This window comes from Bos javanicus, chromosome 11, assembly GCF_032452875.1.
Source record: "Bos javanicus breed banteng chromosome 11, ARS-OSU_banteng_1.0, whole genome shotgun sequence".
NCBI classification, from domain to species: Eukaryota; Metazoa; Chordata; class Mammalia; order Artiodactyla; family Bovidae; genus Bos; species Bos javanicus.
The window spans coordinates 50,461,683-50,481,156 of NC_083878.1; the positions used below are offsets into that span (position 1 = coordinate 50,461,683).

At 41.1% G+C, this 19,474-nt stretch overlaps 1 long non-coding RNA gene across 1 annotated transcript; it reads left to right on the forward strand.

The window, feature by feature from the left end:
- Positions 1–1,091: 1,091 nt before the first annotated feature.
- Positions 1,092–18,396, forward strand: LOC133257168 (uncharacterized). Its single transcript, XR_009739432.1, has 4 exons — positions 1,092–1,409; positions 11,743–11,797; positions 14,272–14,386; positions 17,410–18,396. It is a non-coding gene; the product is annotated as an uncharacterized LOC133257168 (long non-coding RNA).
- Positions 18,397–19,474: the final 1,078 nt, after the last annotated feature.

Genomic DNA, 19,474 nt, shown 5'->3' on the forward strand with positions numbered 1-19,474 from the left:
TCATACACAAGAGAAAATTGAAGGACACTTTGCACATTATTAGCCAGTGCTAAGTAACCCTGCTTTCACCACCAGTAAAGAAATCTGCTGAAAAAAAGGATTATATTTTTACCAGCTGTTCTCATTATAACATAAACCACTCTCATGGCTCTTGTCATTAATAAAATATTAGCATTTTATTAAACCTTTAATAACACATTAATAAAGTATTATTGTATTTATTTATTCATATTTGATTGTACATAATCTTACTCTTCTCTGACATAAGTAATGAGTCTAATATTCACACTCTTAAGAGAGTTATTAATAGCTGTCTGTATCTAATTTCAATTTTAGCAAAGTATAAATAGACTTTCAAAAATCTGTGCCAATGACTTGTTAATGGTCATGGAAAAAACTAAATGAAAAGAAAATTGTTTTGTTTTGACTATAAAAGGCACATTTGCATTTCCTCATGGGGAAGTTAGAGATATGAATAGGATGAGAACAACATTCAAGTTGATTGCAGTGCTTACTGTTGTAATATATTTCTAAGTTTTGCACTTTGAGTTGATTTACATATATTGATTATTGGCATTCCACAATTTTATTCATCTTAAAACATTTTTCTCTTCTCATTTCTGATTTTTCTACTCTTCATCATTCTCTGTCTTGGTAATGTAGCATTTAACTTTGGGGAAATAGTCTATTTTATTTTTTCTGCATTTTTATGTTATTTCTTCTCTTGGTTCTTATACATAGTTGAGCCTCCTTTAAAAAATGTCTTAAAAATTTAAACCCTTTATTACGTAAAAGAAAGCTCAAAAAGCATCAAATACTTTGCATAAGAAGGCTGAGCTCTGAAGAACTGTTGCTTTTGTATTGTGGTGCTGGAGAAGACTCTTGTACAGCAAGATCAAACCAGTCAATCCTAAAGGAAATCAATCCTGAATATTCATTAGGAGAACTGATGCTGAAGCTGAAGCTCCAATACTTTGGCCACCTGATGTGAAGAGCTGACTCATTGGAAAAGACCCTGATTCTGGGAAAGACTGAAAGCACGAGGAGGAGGGAGTGACAGAGGATGAGATGATTCATCACCAGCTCAGTGGACTTGAGTCTGAGTTTGAGTAAACTCCAGGAGGTAGTGAAGGACAGGGAAGCCTGGCGTACTGTGGTCCATACGGTCACACAGAGTCAGACATGACTTAGCAACTGAAAAACAACAACAAGAAAATGAAACACAGAAAGGCATAATTCTTATATTTTGATTTTAACTTCAATTTATGATAAGTATTTGATATTCAAAAGATATACATAGTAACACGATGAAAACCAGGATTCTCATCTCAAGAAGAAAAACATAATCAACACAGCTGAAGCCCTTGTGGATGCTTCCTCAAAATGCATTCCTTATCCTCCCACCTCATGTAAGTATCACCCTGAATTTATTATTCCCATTATGTCTTTTTGATTTAATTTACATATTTAAAGATGTCTTCAATAATATACATTGTTCTGTATATTTTACAATTTTATCCATACTAAAATTGTATTGTTCTGCATGATTTATTTTTTTTTCAATTTGCTTTTGTCACTCAAAAATATTTATTTCTTTTACCCACTTTGACATATAACTATAGTTCATTTTAACAGTAGTGTGTTATTCTAAAACGCCTCTATTTGTTACCACTCTTCTGATGATCAGCATTTAGACTCTAATCTTTCCAATATTTCTATCTTGTTACATGTTATTACAACATGTGCAATAAGGCTGATTACACATTTCTTTGTGCCACAAGGGAGAGTTTCTCCAAGGAAGCTCTTTTTCTGAACTGTGTTATGTCTGTACAAAGTACATAAGTTGAAGTCTTCACCCCCAGTATTTCAAAATGTGACTATTTTTGGAGATAGGGACTTGAAGGAAGTAATTAAGCTAAAAGTGAGGCTGTTAGCGTGGTGACTAATCCAATCTGACTGGTTTCCTTAAATAAGAGATTAGGTCACACAGAGAGACATGAGTTGTGACCTGAGGGGAGGCCATGTGAAGAGGTAGCAAGAGGATGACTGTCTGAAAGCCAAGTGGAGAAGGATTGGAAGGACCCTACTGACACCTTGACCTTGGACTTCCAGCTTCCAGAACTGGGAGAATATAAATTTTTGTTCCTTTAAAAAAATTTATTTTTAATTGGAGGATAATTACTTTACAATATTGTGCTGGTTTCTGCAATACATCATATTGAATCAGCCTTCCTCTTGAACTTCCCTTCCACCTCCCAGCTCATCCTGCCCTCTAGGTTGTCACAGAGCACCAGGTTAGAGCCTTCTGCATCATACAGTAAATTCCTACTAGCTATCTATTTTACATATGGTAATGTATATGTTTCAATGGTATTCGCTCACCAATTTCTGTTAGTCCCACCAATTTCTGTTCTTTGAGCTACCCAGTCTATTTTTTGTTATGGCAGCCTGAGCAGACCTTGATGTGAAGAGCTGACTCATTGGAAAAGACCCTGATGCTGGGAAAGGTTGAGGGCAGGAGGAGAAGGGGACGACAGAGGATGAGAGGGTTGGATGGCATCACCAATTTGATGGACATGAGTTTGGGTAAACTCCGGGAGTTGGTGATGGACAGGGAGGCCTGGCGTGCTGTGGTTCATGGGGTCGCAAAGAGTCGGACACGACTGAGCGACTGAACTGAACCGAACCTGAGCAGACTAATACACTCCCATAGGAGTAAGGCTGCTGATGAAGGGATGCTTGCAAGTTCAACCTCAGGCAATAATGCCACACCACCCTCCAAAATGGCGGAAGCAAGTTAAGCTCCCACCACTGGACCTCTTCCAGTGTCACATCCTCACTGACATCATGGTACTGCTGATATGGCATCTCATTATAGTTTTAATTTGCACTTGATTTTTAATGAGGTTGGGCATCTCATGTTTATTAGCCATTTATGCTTTCTATTTTTTTTTTGTAAATGCCCTAAATGTATGTCTTGCTCATTTTTATGTTGGATTGATTTTGCCAACAGTTGTTAAATGTAGTGTCCTATTAATATCATCAGTTTACATTTTTAATTTCTAGCCTCATGTTTTCATGTGATTACTAATTTTCCTTATAGCTTTAATTTTTAGTTACTGAGAGAAACTTCTTAAAATTCTGTAGTTCAATAGCTATTTGTTAGATTTTCCTTGTTTTTAAATATTGCTTTATACATTTTGAGGCTGTTATCAGAGATGCATGAATTTAGGATTGTTATATCTTTCTGTCAATTAAATCTTTAATGACTTTTTTAAATCTCTCACAATACTATTTGCCTTAGTGTTTGTTTTGTCTGCTATTAATAATATTCTTATGATCACTTTGTTTGTTTTTTTTTCCTTATTATAATTTTTCTATTCCTATACTTTCAACTTAAAAAAATTATTTAATTTGTTACAATATTGTTTCTGTTTTGGTTCTTTGGCAATGAGGCATGTCCTATTTTAACTCCCTGACTAGGGATCGACCCACAGCCCCTGCACTGGAAGGCAAAGTCTTAACTACTAGACCACCAGGGAAGTCCATACATTCAACTCTTCTGAGTATTGATGCTTTTTTTTTTAAATTTTTTTAATTGAAGGATTATTGCCAAATTCAGACTTAAATTGAAGAAAGTAGGGAAAACAACTAGACCATTCAAGTATGACCTAAATCAAATCCCTTATGACTATACAGTGGAGTGAGAAATAGATTTAAGGGACTAGATCTCATAGACAGAGTGCCTGATGAACTATGGACGGAGATTCATGACATTGTACAAGAGACAGGGATCAAGACCATGCCCATGGAAAAGAAATGCAAAAATGCAAAATGGCTGTGGGGGTGGGGGGCCTTACAAATAGCTGTGAAAAGAAGAGAAGCGAAAAGCAAAGGAGAAAGGGAAAGATATAAGCATCTGAATGCAGAGTTCCAAAGAATAGCAAGGACAGATAAGAAAGCCTTCCTCAGCCATCAATGCGAAAAAATAGAGGAAAACAACAGAATGGGAAAGACTAGAGACCTCTTCAAGAAAATTAGAGATACCAAGGGAACATTTCATGCAAAGATGGGCTCGATAAAGGACAGAAATGATACGGACCTAACAGAAGCAGAAGATATTAAGAAGAGGTGGCAAGAATACACAGAAGAACTGTACAAAAAAGATCCTCACGACCCAGATAATCACGATGGTGTGATCACTGACTTAGAGCCAGACATCCTGGAATGTGAAGTCAAGTGGGCCTTAGAAAGCATCACTATTAACAAAGCTAGTGGAGGTGATGGAATTCCAGTTGAGCTATTTCAAATCCTGAAAGATGATGCTGTGAAAGTGCTGCACTCAATATGCCAGCAAATCTGGAAAACTCAGCAGTGGCCACAGGACTGGAAAAGGTCCATTTTCATTCCAATCCCAAAGAAAGACAATGCCAAAGAATGCTCAAACTACCGCACAATTGCACTCATCTCACACGCTAGTAAAGAAAGGCTCAAAATTCTCCAAGCCAGGCTTCAGCAATACGTGAACCGTGAACTTCCAGATGTTCAAGCTGGTTTTAGAAAAGGCAGAGGAACCAGAGATCAAATTGCCAACATCTGCTGGATCATGGAAAAAGCAAGAGAGTTCCAGAAAAACATCTGTTTTTGCTTTATTGACTATGCCAAAGCCTTTGACTGTGTGAATCACAATAAACTGTGGAAAATTCTTCAAGAGACGGGAATACCAGACCACCTGACCTGCCTCTTGAGAAACCTGTATGTAGGTCAGGAAGCAAGAGTTAGAACTGGACATGGAACAACAGACTGGTTCCAAATAGGAAAAGGAGTCCATCAAGGCTGTACATTGTCACTCTGCTTATTTAACTTATATGCAGAGTACATCGTGGGAAATGCTGGGCTGGAAGAAACACAAGCTGCAATCAAGATTGCTGGGAGAAATATCAATAACCTCAGATATGCAGATGACACCACCCTTATGGCAGAAAGTGTAGAACTAAAGAGCCTCTTGATGAAAGTGAAAGTGTAGAGTGAAAAAGTTGGCTTAAAGCTCAACATTCAGAAAACGAAGATCATGGCATCTGGTCCCATCACTTCATGGGAAATAGATGGGGAAACAGTGGAAACAGTGTCAGACTTTATTTTTTTGGCTCCAGAATCACTGCGGATGGTGATTGCAGCCATGAAATTAAAAGACACTTACTCCTTGGAAGGAAAGTTATGACCAACCTAGATAGCATATTCAAAAGCAGAGACATTACTTTGCCAACACAGGTTCGTCTAGTCAAGGCTATGGTTTTTCCTGTGGTCACGTATGGATGTGAGAGTTGGACTGTGAAGAAAGCTGAGCGCCGAAGAATTGATGCTTTTGAACTGTGGTGTTGGAGAAGACTCTTGAGAGTCCCTTGGACTGCAAGGAGATCCAACCAGTCCATTCTGAAGGAGATCAGCCCTGAGATTTCTTTGGAAGGAATGATGCTAAAGCTGAAACTCCAGTACTTTGGCCACCTCATGGGACGAGTTGACTCATTGGAAAAGACTCTGATGCTGGGAGGGATTGGGGGCAGGAGGAGAAGGGGACGACAGAGGATGAGTTGGCTGGATGGCATCACCGACTCGATGGAGGTGAGTCTGAGTGAACTCTGGGAGTTTGTGATGGACAGGGAGGCCTGGCGTGCTGCGATTCATGGGGTCACAAAGAGTCGGACACGACTGAGCAACTGAACTGAACTGAACTGAAAGCAATACTGCATGTATAGATGCAAGACTTTTTTTGCCTGTGGCAGCTCTGCCCCAGTGAGAGTTGAGCATGAAGGTGGCACAGCTGCTTGGCTTGCAGGGACTGTGGCGATGACAAATGTGCAAGGACATAGACTGCCTCCACCACAGAAGCTATGGCCCATCAGAGTCTTTTTTCGAGCCTCTTGTAGCTGGCAATCAGAAGGCCTCTTTGGCCAGTCTTTCTCCGTAGCTCTGCCCATTCAGGAACTTAGAGGGCTCCCTTACCTGGGGTCCTTCTCTGTTATACAGGTGCTTCAGGAACAAAAAGGGGCCCCCTAGCTGGGGTCCTACTCTGGAGATCAGTGCATCAGTCACTTAAGGGGTATCCTGGGTGGGGTCCTGCTCTGTATTTCAGTGCCTCAGGCATTTGATAGGTCAGCCTAACTATTGTTCATCCAGCCTCTCTATTGTTCAGCTGCCCTGTGGGGAGAGAGAGGCTGTGGTGATGGCTCCACCCGCTACGTGACTCAGCAGTATCGCCTTGCTTCCATGGCTGCCCGGCTTTCCTCCACAGGCATTTCCAATCACAGTCTCCTCCCTCACATCCCCACCATCCGTCCCTCCACAGTCAATAGCAGCCCTCGCCCTGGGATCACTCCACACTCCCCAAACTCCAGCCACTGCACCTTCCAGGGGACCTTCATCCCTGTCTGGGGTATGTCTGGCTGCGGCAAGGACTGTCTGATTTTCATTCCACTTAGGCTGCAACAGGTCAGGTGTTTCACTCTCAGCCTTAAATGCTTCTCCTCTGCCTCAGAGAATTGCCCCGATGTGTGGATCGGACCCCTGCTTCAGTTCCCCCACCCGCCGAGGTTAGGTCCAGTCCTACTAACACTCCTGTTTTTCCCCCTAGTTCCTTCATCCTACTGAGTTTTGTGTGGTTCTATATATTCTTTTCCTCTGGTCAGGTACTCCTGTCCACTCTCAGCTGGTGTTCTGCATGCACTTCTGTGTCTGAAGGTGTATTCCTGATGTATCTGTGGAGAGAGATGTACTCTACATCCACCTACTCCTCTGCCATCTTGTTCTCCCAGAGTACTGATGCTTTTAAGCATTTCTTTGTGAATGACATTTAGTTGGATTTTTAAAATCTAATCTGAAAATATTTGTCTTTCAACTTCAGAATTTAGTTTAGTTATATTTATCATAATTATTAATATATTTGGATTCATTTTGCAAATCTTAACTTTTGCTTTTCATTTGTCACATTTTTTCCTCTGTTTTCTTTTGGATTAAATTTTCCTGTTTTCCTTATTCAATTATTTTTTCCTTTACATGTATCAAAGGTTTTCTCTCAATGTTGTTAGTTTTTACTTCCCCTTCTTGAGCTATGTTCAGAGGGGCTTTGAGTGCCAAGTCTATATTCTTAATTAGCTCTATAATTTGCCTCTTTCCCCCTCCTCCTCTCTGAATTCAGGTCTTCACCATTTTACACATCAATTATTGCAGTATTCTCTCTCTTCATCGCCACTCTCAATTCTCTTTGTTGTTGTTGTTCAGTCACTAAGTCACGTGTGACTCTTTGCATGCCCTTGGACTGCAGCACGCCAGGCTTACCTGTCCTTCCCTGTCTCCTTGAGTTTATTCAAACTCATGTCCATTGAGTTGGTGATGCTATCCAAACATCTCATCCTCTGCTGCCCCTATTCTCTTTGTGTGCGTGTTAGTCACTCAGTTGTGTCTGACTCTTTGTGAACCCATGAACTGTAGCCCACTGGGTTCCTCTGTTCATGGAATTCTCCAGGCAAGAATACTGGACTGGGTAAGCATTCCCTTCTCCAGGGACTCTGCCCAACCCATGGATCGAACCCGGGTCTCCTACATTGCAGGCAGATTCTTTACCATCTGAGCCACCAGGGAAGCCCATTCTCTTTGAGAGTACTCTAAAATATGACATGTGCTTAGAGCTCTTCAGTGGCTTCCATTTTGTTTTGGGTAAAAGTCTAAATCTTCCTATGGCATGCCAGCGCCATCATGCTGACAGGTGACTTCCTCTCTTGCAAATCCCTCATATGGCACGTGCCCTGGCCACATGATCTCTGTAGCAGTTGTGAAATCTGCCTTGCTCATGGGACCCCTCCATGTGAGATGTGGAATTCTTTCTAGTGTACAACTTGTATACTTGACAATTTCCAACTCACCTTTCATGCTTCAGTTCAGGATTACCTTCTGTATGAAACTTTAAAGACTCTCTGAGCCTAGGAAGCTAAGCCACATCTTCCTTTCTGTTTTAATAACATTCTGCCCATGTTTCTGTTCCTGCTTATGGTTTGATCATATTTGTTTGGTAAATGCATGTTGAAGTGTCTTTCTTCTGTAGACTTTGAGCTTCTTAATGGCAAGAAGCATGTTTTACTATTCCATGGTTCAACAGAGTACTTGTCCCAACTCATATGTGTTGAATAAATGGATAAAATAATAATATATATTACTATAAAGAAAAAGTACATGTGCTGTACTTAGTTGCTCAGTTGTGTCTGACTCTTGTGACCGCATGGGCTGCAGCCCTCCAGATTCCTGTGTTCATGGGATTTCCTGGGGAAAAATACTGCAGTAGGTTGCCATTTCCTCCTCCAAGGGATATTTCCAACCCAGGGATTGAACCCACGTCTCCTGTGTCTCTTGCATTGCAGGTGAATTCTTCATCCACTGAGCCATTAGGGAAGTCAAAGGTATTATTTTCTACATCATAAATAATGTCACTCTCACATCTGATATTCATTTGCCTTTTTTCTGTCTCAGTGAGAGTGACTCACCTTCCCAGCTGAACTGTGAATTTTACACGGGGCAAAGGCTGTGTTTTATACTTGGCTGGTGTCACTTCGGTCCTTAGAACAGTGATAAGCATATAGCACAATTCCAGAAAATACTGTTTAATTGATGACAGACTAAATGTAGCATACATTCTTGTCATTTATATTGTATATATCAGATCAGATCAGATCAGTCGCTCAGTCGTGTCCAACTCTTTGTGACCCCATGGACTGTAGCCTACCAGGCTCCTCCGTCCGTGGGATTCTCCAGGAAAGAGTACTAGAGTGGGTTGCCATTTCCTTCTCCAGGAGATCTTCCCAACCCAGGGATCAAACCTGGGTGTCCCGCATTGCAGGCAGACGCTTTACCATCTGAGCCACCAGGGAAGCTCAATATATCTTTTTATTAAAATAAAGATGTGACAGCTAATCATTACAATATACTAGTTACTTGAACAAGGTGACATATGGGGATGCATGTAAAAAGATTCAAATGCCTCAGGAGAACTTCACTCTCCTTTCAGTGCAGTCAATGTCATGAGGCCACAAGGTGCTGTGGTCAGTTCTCACCTTTTCCCAGCAATCCCCAGGCTCCTAGAGCAGCCCAGCCTGCCAGTTTCAGGGGATCTTGAAACTTCTTTCAGGTTTACTCATTATTATTATTTGAAGTATAATTGCTTTACAATGTTGTGTTAGTTTCTGCTGTACAAAGAAGTGAATCAGTTATATGCATACATATATTCCCTCCCTTGGGGATCTCATCTCCCCATTACCCCTGCCACTATCCCATCCTTCTATGCCATCACGGAGCAGTGAATTGAGCTCCCTGTGCTACATAGCAGGTTCCCGATAGCTAGCTATTTTACAGAAGGTGTGTATATATGTTAATCCTACTCTCCCAATTTGTACTTACTAATTTTAGTCTTTTCTTTTTCTCCTTAGAGACATAAAATCTAAGACTATGTATCTTCCCTCTCAGTCTTCACACAATCACAAGTGTACTCTTTGGTTCTTCTTTTTCTCTTCAAGAGAGAGGGCCCTTCTTCCTAATGACATGAAAATGACTTCGGATGAATTTCTTTAATAGCCAAAGTCTAATAGCCTAATGTTTCTCTACAGGTATAGTCTCTAGACCAGTGGTTCTCAAAGTGTGGTCCTCAGAGGGTCAGCTTCAGCATCACCCAGGAGCTTGATGTACATTCTTGTGCCCTACTCAGACCACCTGACTTAGAAACTCAAGGAGTGGAACAACTTGTGTCCAAACAAGCTCTCCAGGGGATATGCCAAAGTTTGGTAACCACAGTTTTCAACATTTGGCTAAAGGTCTAAAAGGAATAATACCACCCTCCCCAATTTATCCTTTGTGTTCATTTTGTTGCTTTTGTTTAGTTGCTAAGTCATGTCTGACTCTTTGTGACCCCTTGGACTGAGGCACACCAGGCTCCCTTCACTCTCTCCTGGAGTTTGCTCAAACTCATGTCCACTGAGTCAGTGATGCTATCCAACCATCTTATCTTCTGCCTTCCTCTTCTCCTCTTGCCCTCAGTCTTCCCAGCATCAAGTTCTTTTCCAATGAGTCAGCTCTTTGCATCAGGTAGCCAAAGTTGGAGCTTCAGCTTTAGTCTGTCTAATGAATATTCAGGGATGGTTTCCTTTAGGAATGATTGGTTGGATCTCCTTGCAGTCCAAGGGACTCTCAAGAGTCTTCTCCAGCACCATAGTCCAAAAGCATCAGTTCTTCGGTGCTCACCCCTCTTTATGGTCCAGCTCTCACATCTGTACATGATTACTGGAAAATCCATAGTTTGACTACATGGATCTTTGTTGGCAAAGTGATGTCTCTTCTTTTTAATAGGCTATCTAGGTTTATGTTTATTTTAAAGACCTTTAAGCAGCACAGACCTGTTCATAAGCAGTCAGACAACAGTGATAGAACAAGACATGATCAGGTCACAGAGTTAATAAAAAAGACAGCATTGAACACTCTTTGAAAAAGAGTCTGAAACCAGAAGTTGGCTTATGTTCACATCCTGCCCTCGCCATTTCTCCGTGAGTCATGAACACATTACTCAGCTTCTCGGCATCTGTGGTGTTGTGATCATGGGAATATTATGCTCTTAGAGGGTAAGTTGTTGGAAGCACTGAATGAAATCATATTGATAGGGGCTTGAAGTAGTTTCTGGCACAGAATAAGTGCTCTGCAAGTGACTGTTAAATAAAATAAATGAACGTGAAGCTGAAAGTTCCATGATCTGGGATAGGCCCCTATGAGAGGGTCACAGAACAGCTGGGTTGTCACAGCCCTTGACAAGAGGCTTTGCTAGTGCCTGCTGGTGACCACTGTCTGTGTATCAGGACATGCAGGGCTGTTCTCCCAGATGACGAGGAAAGAACTGGGCTGCCAATGCCTGCAGTGTACAGGACACCTGTATATATTTAAGCAGAATTGACACCTGTGCTGTTCAGATTCCTGGAAAGGAGGCACAAGAAATACCATGCATCATCCTTCACCAGGATGTAGCAGGTGTTTGAGATCCCCAGGTCATAATTTGCCCAAATCTTAGAGTTTTCATTATGTTCTGCTTTCTTTAAAAAAAAAAAATCAGTTCCACATGATCTACGGCCTAATATCCATCCCCAGTGGTTGTTGGTATATTCTCCATCATTTGGCAAATCTGATGCATTTTAACCCAGCTTTCAGCTTTCTGTAATCTCGCTTCATCAATCCTTCTTTGCTCAGGTATGTCTGCCTTCATTTGGCAGACATGGCAGATTTTTCATTTCCCCTGTGTAAATGACTTGTTTATTACAGTAGGGGTCCCTGGTCTTTGAAACAGCTTACAGATACCCTTGAATAGAGCTCAGAAAGGGCTTCTTGAATAATAATGCCTAAGTAAACCTGAGATGAGCTTGGACTTTGCCTCTTTGAAATTCATACATCAACCTAAGTGCTGTCATTTAAACAGAAAATGTAGAAGGCTGCCTGGAAAGGCTTAGTCTGAAATATGCTTCCTTTATAGAACTTATCATTTTAGTACAACAAACAGACAGCAGAGAGCAAAGGAGGGAGTAGGTGACTCCTGGTATGTGTTTTACCCAAGCATAAGATTTGTTCTTCTGATTGTACTGGGACTTTTCACAGTTCCTGATTTTAACTTTCAAATTTGTATTTCTCTTTCTATTAAATATTCCTCTGCTTCCCTACTTCTAGATGATGAATTTGTAGCGAAGGCAGAAGACCAAAGATGAGGAGACAGCCATCCAAAGTAAGTTAACTCTCAATTCCATTTATCTTGGGAGATAGAATTTTTGATGCGTTTGTAGCCTGAACTTCAGTTTCTTTCTGGACCACACAAGTCCTTAAACTTGGCTGTACACTGGAATCACTTGGAGATTGTTATGTATCTTGGACATTGTGATTTTTCAAACATTTCCAGGTGATTGTAACATATGGGAAAGTTTGAGAACTGATGCTCATTGTGTCAACTACATGGATTTAAAGATGGCCAGCCATTCACAGCTTCCCTGGTGGCTCAGACAATAAAGAATCTGCCTGCAATGCAGGAGACTCAGATTTGAATTCTGGGTCAGGAAGATCCCCTGGAGAAGGGAAATGGCAACCTGCTCCAGTATTCTTGCCTAGAGAATTCCATGGACAGAGGAGGCTGGTGGGCTACAATCCATGGGGTCACAAAGAGTTAGACATGACTGAGCACACAGCACAGCCATTCACAGAGACTGAGTCAGATAAACCTAACCTAGGTCCACTTGGAGGTGCAGCGAGTAGCCTTTTAGGAAAGATCCCATTCTGAGAGTGGAAGGAGTCAGGTACACCCAAGTACTCACTTCACTCTGTCCATTCCCTAGTGGCGTGGTTGCAAGTCTCAAACCTTGGGAGAGAGAGGACTGTGAGCAGAAATGAAGTGCTTTTCCAGTGAAAGCTCTGTGAAGCATTCGGTCCCAGCAGAACTGGCAATATAGCGTGACATATGACATAATGGGAGGTAGGCCCCTTTTCGTCACATACTGAGGCCTCTTGTAGGCTGGAGAGGCAGCAATGTAAGTGCCCTAGTGAGCATCCTGCAGAGCCTTGTGCCACAATAGGATGAGGGCCTGCCTCTCTGGTAGACAGGCTGGGAGATCAGTGGATTTGTCAAAGTGCTGAGATCATGTACATTGGCAGGTAACAAGATAAAGTTTTCTTGGACTCTATATCTAGCAGCAGGTGAGGGCTGGAGACTCAGGGCATAGTTTATCTGTGTAACTAACTATGTGAGGCTATAACTGTGCTCTTATACATAGAAAAATTTACCTCCTCAGTTGTGTTTGACTCTTTGCGACCCCATGTACTGCAACCTGCCAGGCTCCTCTGTCCATGGAATTCTCCAGGCAAGAATACTGGAGCTGATTGCCATGCCCTCCTCCAGGGGATATTCCTGACCCAGGGCTTGAACCCAGGTCTCCTGAATTGCAGGCTGATTCTTTACCATCTGAGCTGCCAGTGAAGCCCTAGAAGATAATGCTCTCTGACCATATTGGTTTAGCTCCATATTGGTTTAGTCCTAATGATATGTTCTTTGTCTGAACTGAGGAAATAACTACATAAGATGGTTTTGGCTGTTAGTATGGAATTGCAGTTAGAGGAATTGCTCATTAAATTGTTCAATGACCATCCTAAAGCTCCATGGGATAAATTTCTTTCAGAATACAAGAGTGAATCTCTCTTGAATAATTGGTATGCTTCCATTTGTGAGCTAATGAGTACTGAGCACCCTATTACATTGCCTGTCCTCCTGTCCTCCTCAAAACCAAATACAATAATGCTTATTTGCAATAAATATAACCTCGGGTGGTTAACAACATTACCAGTAATGTGAGTCCTTCCTATAATGGCTTAGCTGTGATCTAATCATTTTTCTATGTGTCTTTTGTTTTAAAGCACTCCAAAATATTTTTTTTTAAAGAAGCAAAGGGTGAACGTAAAAATCTCAGTTTAATATAATTCTTTTTTTTTAGTTTTTTTTAAAAAAAACAAAAAACAGCTTTATTGTGGAATAACATGTAGTAGGCATTGGCATACCTGCTGTCGTGTCTGACTCTGTGATCCATGGACTGTAGCCCAGCAGTCTCCTCTATTCATGGCATTTTCCAGGCAAGAATACTGGAGTGGGTTGCCATTTTCTCCTCCAGGGGATCTTCCTGATCCAGGGTTTGAACTCATGTCTCTTGAGTCTCCTGCATTGGCAGGTGGATTTTTTACCACTGGCACAACCTGGGAAGCTATATTATACAATAAGCTGTATATAGTTAAAAGGTAACGTTTGATAAGTTTTGATATAATAAATACCCCTGAAACCATCACCATGGTTTAGATGATGAACATTATTTATCACCAGCAAAAGTTTCTTCATGTCGCTTTATAATCACTTCCTCTTACCCCTCCCCAGTCCCTTTTCATCCCTAGGCAACTATGGATCTGCTTTCTGTTACTACAGACGAGTTTGCATTTTTTAGAGTCTTATTCAAGCTGATTAATACAGTATGTTCCCTTTTTTGTTGGACTACTTTTACTCAGCATAATCATTTTGAGATTTATCCATCTAGTTGCATGTATTAATGGTTTATTGCTTAATGTATTAATTATGTATTAATGGTTTATTTATAAGTTGTATCCATTGATTAGCTATGTAACAAATTGTTTATGTGTTCAGCTGTTGATGGACATTTGGGTTGCTTTCAGGTTTTTGCTATTATGAATAAGAGCTTCAATGAACATTCGTGAACAAGCCTTTGTGTGGACATATGCTTTCTTTCATCTCGAGGTTATACCTAGGAGTGGAATGCTGCATTGTTAAGTCAGTACATATTTAGCTTTTTAAGAAATTGCTGAATTTATTTTGCAAAGGAGTTGCACCATTTGAACATTCCTCCCAGAAGTGTATGAGAGTTCTAATTGCTTTATATCTTGCCCAACACTTGATATGATTGGTCTTTTAAATTTTAGCCACGCCACTCCTGGGCATATATCTGGAGAAAACTGTAATTTGAAAAGACACATGTACCCCAGTGTTCATAGCAGCACTATTTACAATAGCCAAGACATGGAAGCAACCTAAATGTCCATTGACAGATAAATGGATAAAGAAGATGTGGTGCATACACACAATTGAATATCACTCAACCATAAAAAGAATGAAGTAATGTCATTTGTTGTAATATGGATGAACCTAGAGATTATCATACTAAGTGAAGTGAGACAAAGACAAATATCATATGATATTGTTTATATGTAGAATCTAAAAAAAAGATACAAATGAACTTATTTAAAAAAACAGAAGTAGATCCACGAACATAGAAAATAAATTTATGGTTACCAAAGGGAAAGGGGGGAGAGATAAATTAGGAGTTTGAGATGAATATATACACACTACTGTATATAAAATAGATAAACAACAAGGGCTTACTGTATTGCACAGGGAACTACACTCAGTATTTTGTAATAACTGATGATGGAAAAGAATGTGAAAAAGAATGGATTTATATATACATGTATATGTATAGGGAGAAGGCAATGGCACCCCGCTCCAGTACTCTTGGCTGGAAAATCCCATGGACAGAGGAGCCTGGTGGGCTGCAGTCCAGGGGGTCGCTAAGAGTCCGACACGACTGAGTGACTTCACCTTCACTTTTCACTTTCATGCATTGGAGAAGGAAATTGCAACCCACTCCAGTGTTCTTGCCTGGAGAATCCCAGGGACGGGGGAGCCTGCTGGGCGGCCGTCTATGGGGTTGCACAGAGTCGGACACGACTGAAGCGACTTAGCAGCAGCAGCAGTATATGTATAACTGAATCACTTTCCTTTATACCTGAAACTAACACAGCATTGTAAATCAACTACACTTCAATTACAAAGAAAAGACAAAAAACCAATTTAGTCACTCTAGTAGTTGTGAAGTGATATATTATGGTTTTGCTTTGCATTTCCCTAATGACTAATGATGCAGAGCATCTTTTCGTTTATTTGAAATTCATATATCTTTGGTGAGATGCCTGTTCAAATTTTTTGCCAATGTTTTAAAAAGCTGAATTGTTTGTTTTCTTATTATAGTGTGTTGAAAGTTCTTTATGTATTTTTGGATACGAGTCGATTATTCGATATGTGATTTGAAAATATTTTCTCACAGTTTGTGGCTTATCTTTTCATAGACTCTGATTCTTAAGTTTACCATTTAAACTTCGCCAGTGCAGTCGAGGCATGTGAAATCGAGGAGGAGTGCTCTTCAGAATTACAAATTGGAGACTCTGTAGCCTCCTCAGGCATCATCCCCTCTCCCCGACAGTTATTTATACTCAGCAAACGTCCTGGGCTTGTCAATCTTGACTCAAATTGGTCTTCCTCTCAGAAGCCTATACTTCCTCCAGCCTCTCCCTGCCACATAGCCGATGCTGAGATTCACGAAATCATGAAATGAATCGCCACCAGCTAAAATAGCAGTTGTTTATCTTTAATCTGCTTGAGTTCAGATTGTATGTTTGTAACTCAAACATACAAGAGTTTGGAAGTACCTCCTGTCTTTCTCCAGAGACTAAAGCCTGGCTCTGCTGGGGGTGAGGAGAGGGAGAATCCAACAGTCTCTTTTCTTCTATGTAGGTTGCTGGTGCTACTGCTAAATCGCTTCAGTCGTGTCCGACTATGTGCAACCCTATGGACAGCAGCCCACCAGGCTCCTCCGTCCACAGGATTCTCTAGGCAAGAATACTGGAGTGGTTTGCCCTTCTGTCTCCAGTATGTAGGCTGAACTGAGTGAAATTACTGCTTTTTTGTTGGTCCCAAAGCTTCAAATATAGGCGGATTTGTTCCTTGGGGCTGCTGTATCAAAGCATCACAGATTGTCTGGCTTAAAAAACAGTTCTGGAGGTGAGAGGCCCAAGCACAAGGGGTCAGCAGGGTTGGTTGCTACTGAGGGTTGAATGTGTGTGCTCAGCCGTGTCCGACTCTTTGTGACCCCATGGGCTGTAGCCCACTGGGCTTCTCTGTCCATGGGATTTCCCAGGCTAGAATACTGGAGTGTATTGCCATTTCCTTGTCCAAGAGATCTTCCTGATCCAGGGATTGATCCCATGTCTCCTGAATTGACATGTGGGTTCTTTACCACTGAGCCACCAGGGAAGCCACTGAGAGTTAAGAGGAAGATTCTATTCCAGGGAGAATGTCTCCTCAGCTTTTGTTTTTGTTAGTTCATTTGTTTTTAATGATTACTTGAAGTGGTTTTATTTATGTATTTGGCTGTGTTGGATTTCAGTTGTGGCACACGGGATCTTTGATCTTTGTTGCAACATGTGAATTCTTAGTTGCAGCATGTGGGATCTAGTTCCCTGACCAGGGATTGAACTTGGGTCCCCTGCCTTGGGAGCTTGGAGTCTTAGTCATTGGACAACCAGGGAAGTCCCACTTCTGGGGGTTTGCTGGCAATCTTCGGCTTTTAAATGCACCACCGAAATCTCTGCCTTTGTCTTCACATGGTGATCTCCCCATGTGTGTCTCTGAGTCCAAATTTCCTCTTTTCATAAGGATACCAGTCATAAGGTGATTTCCCAGGATCACACAGATGTCCATATAAAGACAGGTGGGTATGCAGCCCAAGCGTCATGTTCTTTGGTGATGTTCAGTTCTCTCAGTTATCTGGTATTCCTATGAAAAGCTCATGTTATTCTATTTCACAAATAAAATTAAGTGTAGCTTCAAACTTGTGTTAGCAAGAAATTAAATATTAATGGGACAACCCTGCCGTCTCTCCAAGTTCTTAGAATAACCTCATTTCTTGATAAGACCTGGTTGTCAGTGTATTATTGTCCTCATTTCTTGTTCTCTTACAGGTTACTTCTGTTGAACCTGGCTCTCCTCCTTCTGCCAATTTGGGGAATCCTGTAACCTTGCTGCTGGCACTGTTAACTGTTTGCCCAATATTCATTCCCTCTTCTTATCGCCAGTGTGGGATGATCTGACTGCTTGGGATGACCATGTGCCCAGCCCTAGGTCGTGAAGATTAGGTCGTGTGACCTCGTTCTGATGTAAATAAAGATGCTGTGAGAACTTCAGGGAAGCTTTTGTTTTACTGTTTAAAACAGCAGGTGGCGCTTCTGTCATTTCCTCCCTTATTCTTGCCTTGAAGGTGGGCATGGTACTTCAGAGTTTGGACTACCACATTTTGATCATATGAAGGGCTCTCTTTTTACATTCTTTTAGAAACAGGCAAGGGACATGAAGGACTTATTTATTGAAGTTGAGTTGTTTAAAAATCTTTGGTCTGATGGTGACGACAATTAGTCATAGTGTTAGGTAGCTGGTCAGACATGAATGGGTCTTGCTCCATCCTGGATGGTTAGTCTTTCCCTCCCACACTGGATGATCAGAACACATCCCGAGATCCTCCCTTTTGTGGTCAAGAACCACCACAAAGTTTCCAGCCTTATCCGGACGAAGCAAGATAAAACCACCAGCCCAGGTTGGTGCAGGTGCCCTAAGACCTCAAAGGTGACTCAAGGTAACCCAAAGTTCATTATGCTGTATTTGTAATAAATTAGCATTGTGATTCCCTCCTCTCCCCACTCCCTAACCTATGGATTTTGCTTGGGTGCTTATGGGTAAGTGCCTGAGCATTAGGAGAAAAGTTATATAACCTAAAGCTGTCAATCAATTTGTCTGTCAAGTAATGCATGACAGAGGGAGGGACCACCACTCTAAAAAACACAACCCTATCACATTGCAGGGCCACTTCTAGTTTCCAGGCAGCCCACTCTCATTTTTTATTAGGAACATACTTCTGCTTTTGTTAATAAAACTCTTGCTACTTAAAACTGCTCTATACCTCTTGACTGAATTCTTTCCCTCAAGAAGGGCTAGAACTAAGGAAATCATCCTTCTGCCTCTGACAGACAGAGGCAGAAATTTTGTGGGGAGTGTGAAGATCTGTTCAGAAGTTCTCCTATATTCAGAAAGGGAGTTTAGTGCCCAGACAATAGAACTTGAGGTTCAGAACACTTGAGTTTGGACTGTGACTGTGCTGCATGAAACATGACAAGTTGGTTTGAAAGCTTAGTTTCCTCATCTGTACAATATGAAAATGATGTTGCTTGGCATCTAAATTGAATTGTGCAGAAAAACAAGTGGGATAGTTTTCACTAGAATAATTTGTCAATGGTAAGACTCTTCTATCTAGCCATTAATTGTTAGGCAGAAAGAATTATTTTGCAGATGTGGAAAGCTATGGAACTGAATAATAAAAACTAACATGCATTGAGAGGTTACTTTGTATCAGTTACAGTTCTTATCCTCTTTACACATGAACAGGTTTAATCATCACAACTACAGTATGAAGTGGGTGCCATTTAGGCTTCATTGTAGACAGGAGGAAACTCAGGCACGGGGGGATGGGGCTAATCCTCTTGAAAATCTCTCCTTTCGCCCAAGACCCAAGCCAGCTGTCATTCTCTCCCAGAACACTCTCCCCAAGTCTATTTTCTCCACTTTCCTCTGTTATCAGGAAAAGGAAATTCTCTCTTTATTTATATTCTTCTTTTCACTGGGGCTCTGAATCCCTTCCCTCCGTACCTCATAAAACCTTCACTATCCTGAATCCTAACTCACTCCATATTATCCCCAGGTCCCCATATTTATATGGTTAGTTTCTTACCTATTCAGAAATTTACAAGACCATTAAAAACAGGGAAGTGCTTGATTCTGCTACTTTTTAAAAATCTGCCTCCTATTTGTGCTCATTCCTTTCTCGATCAAATCATACTGAAATCCTATATGCATCTAGTCTGTAATTAGACTTAATTAATACTTTTTCTTAACTCCTGCAATCTGGCTTCTAATCTTTGCTGTCCAAGCACAGTATGGAAGCAAATCTCCTTGGCAATCTCCCCAAATTTCCTTCCC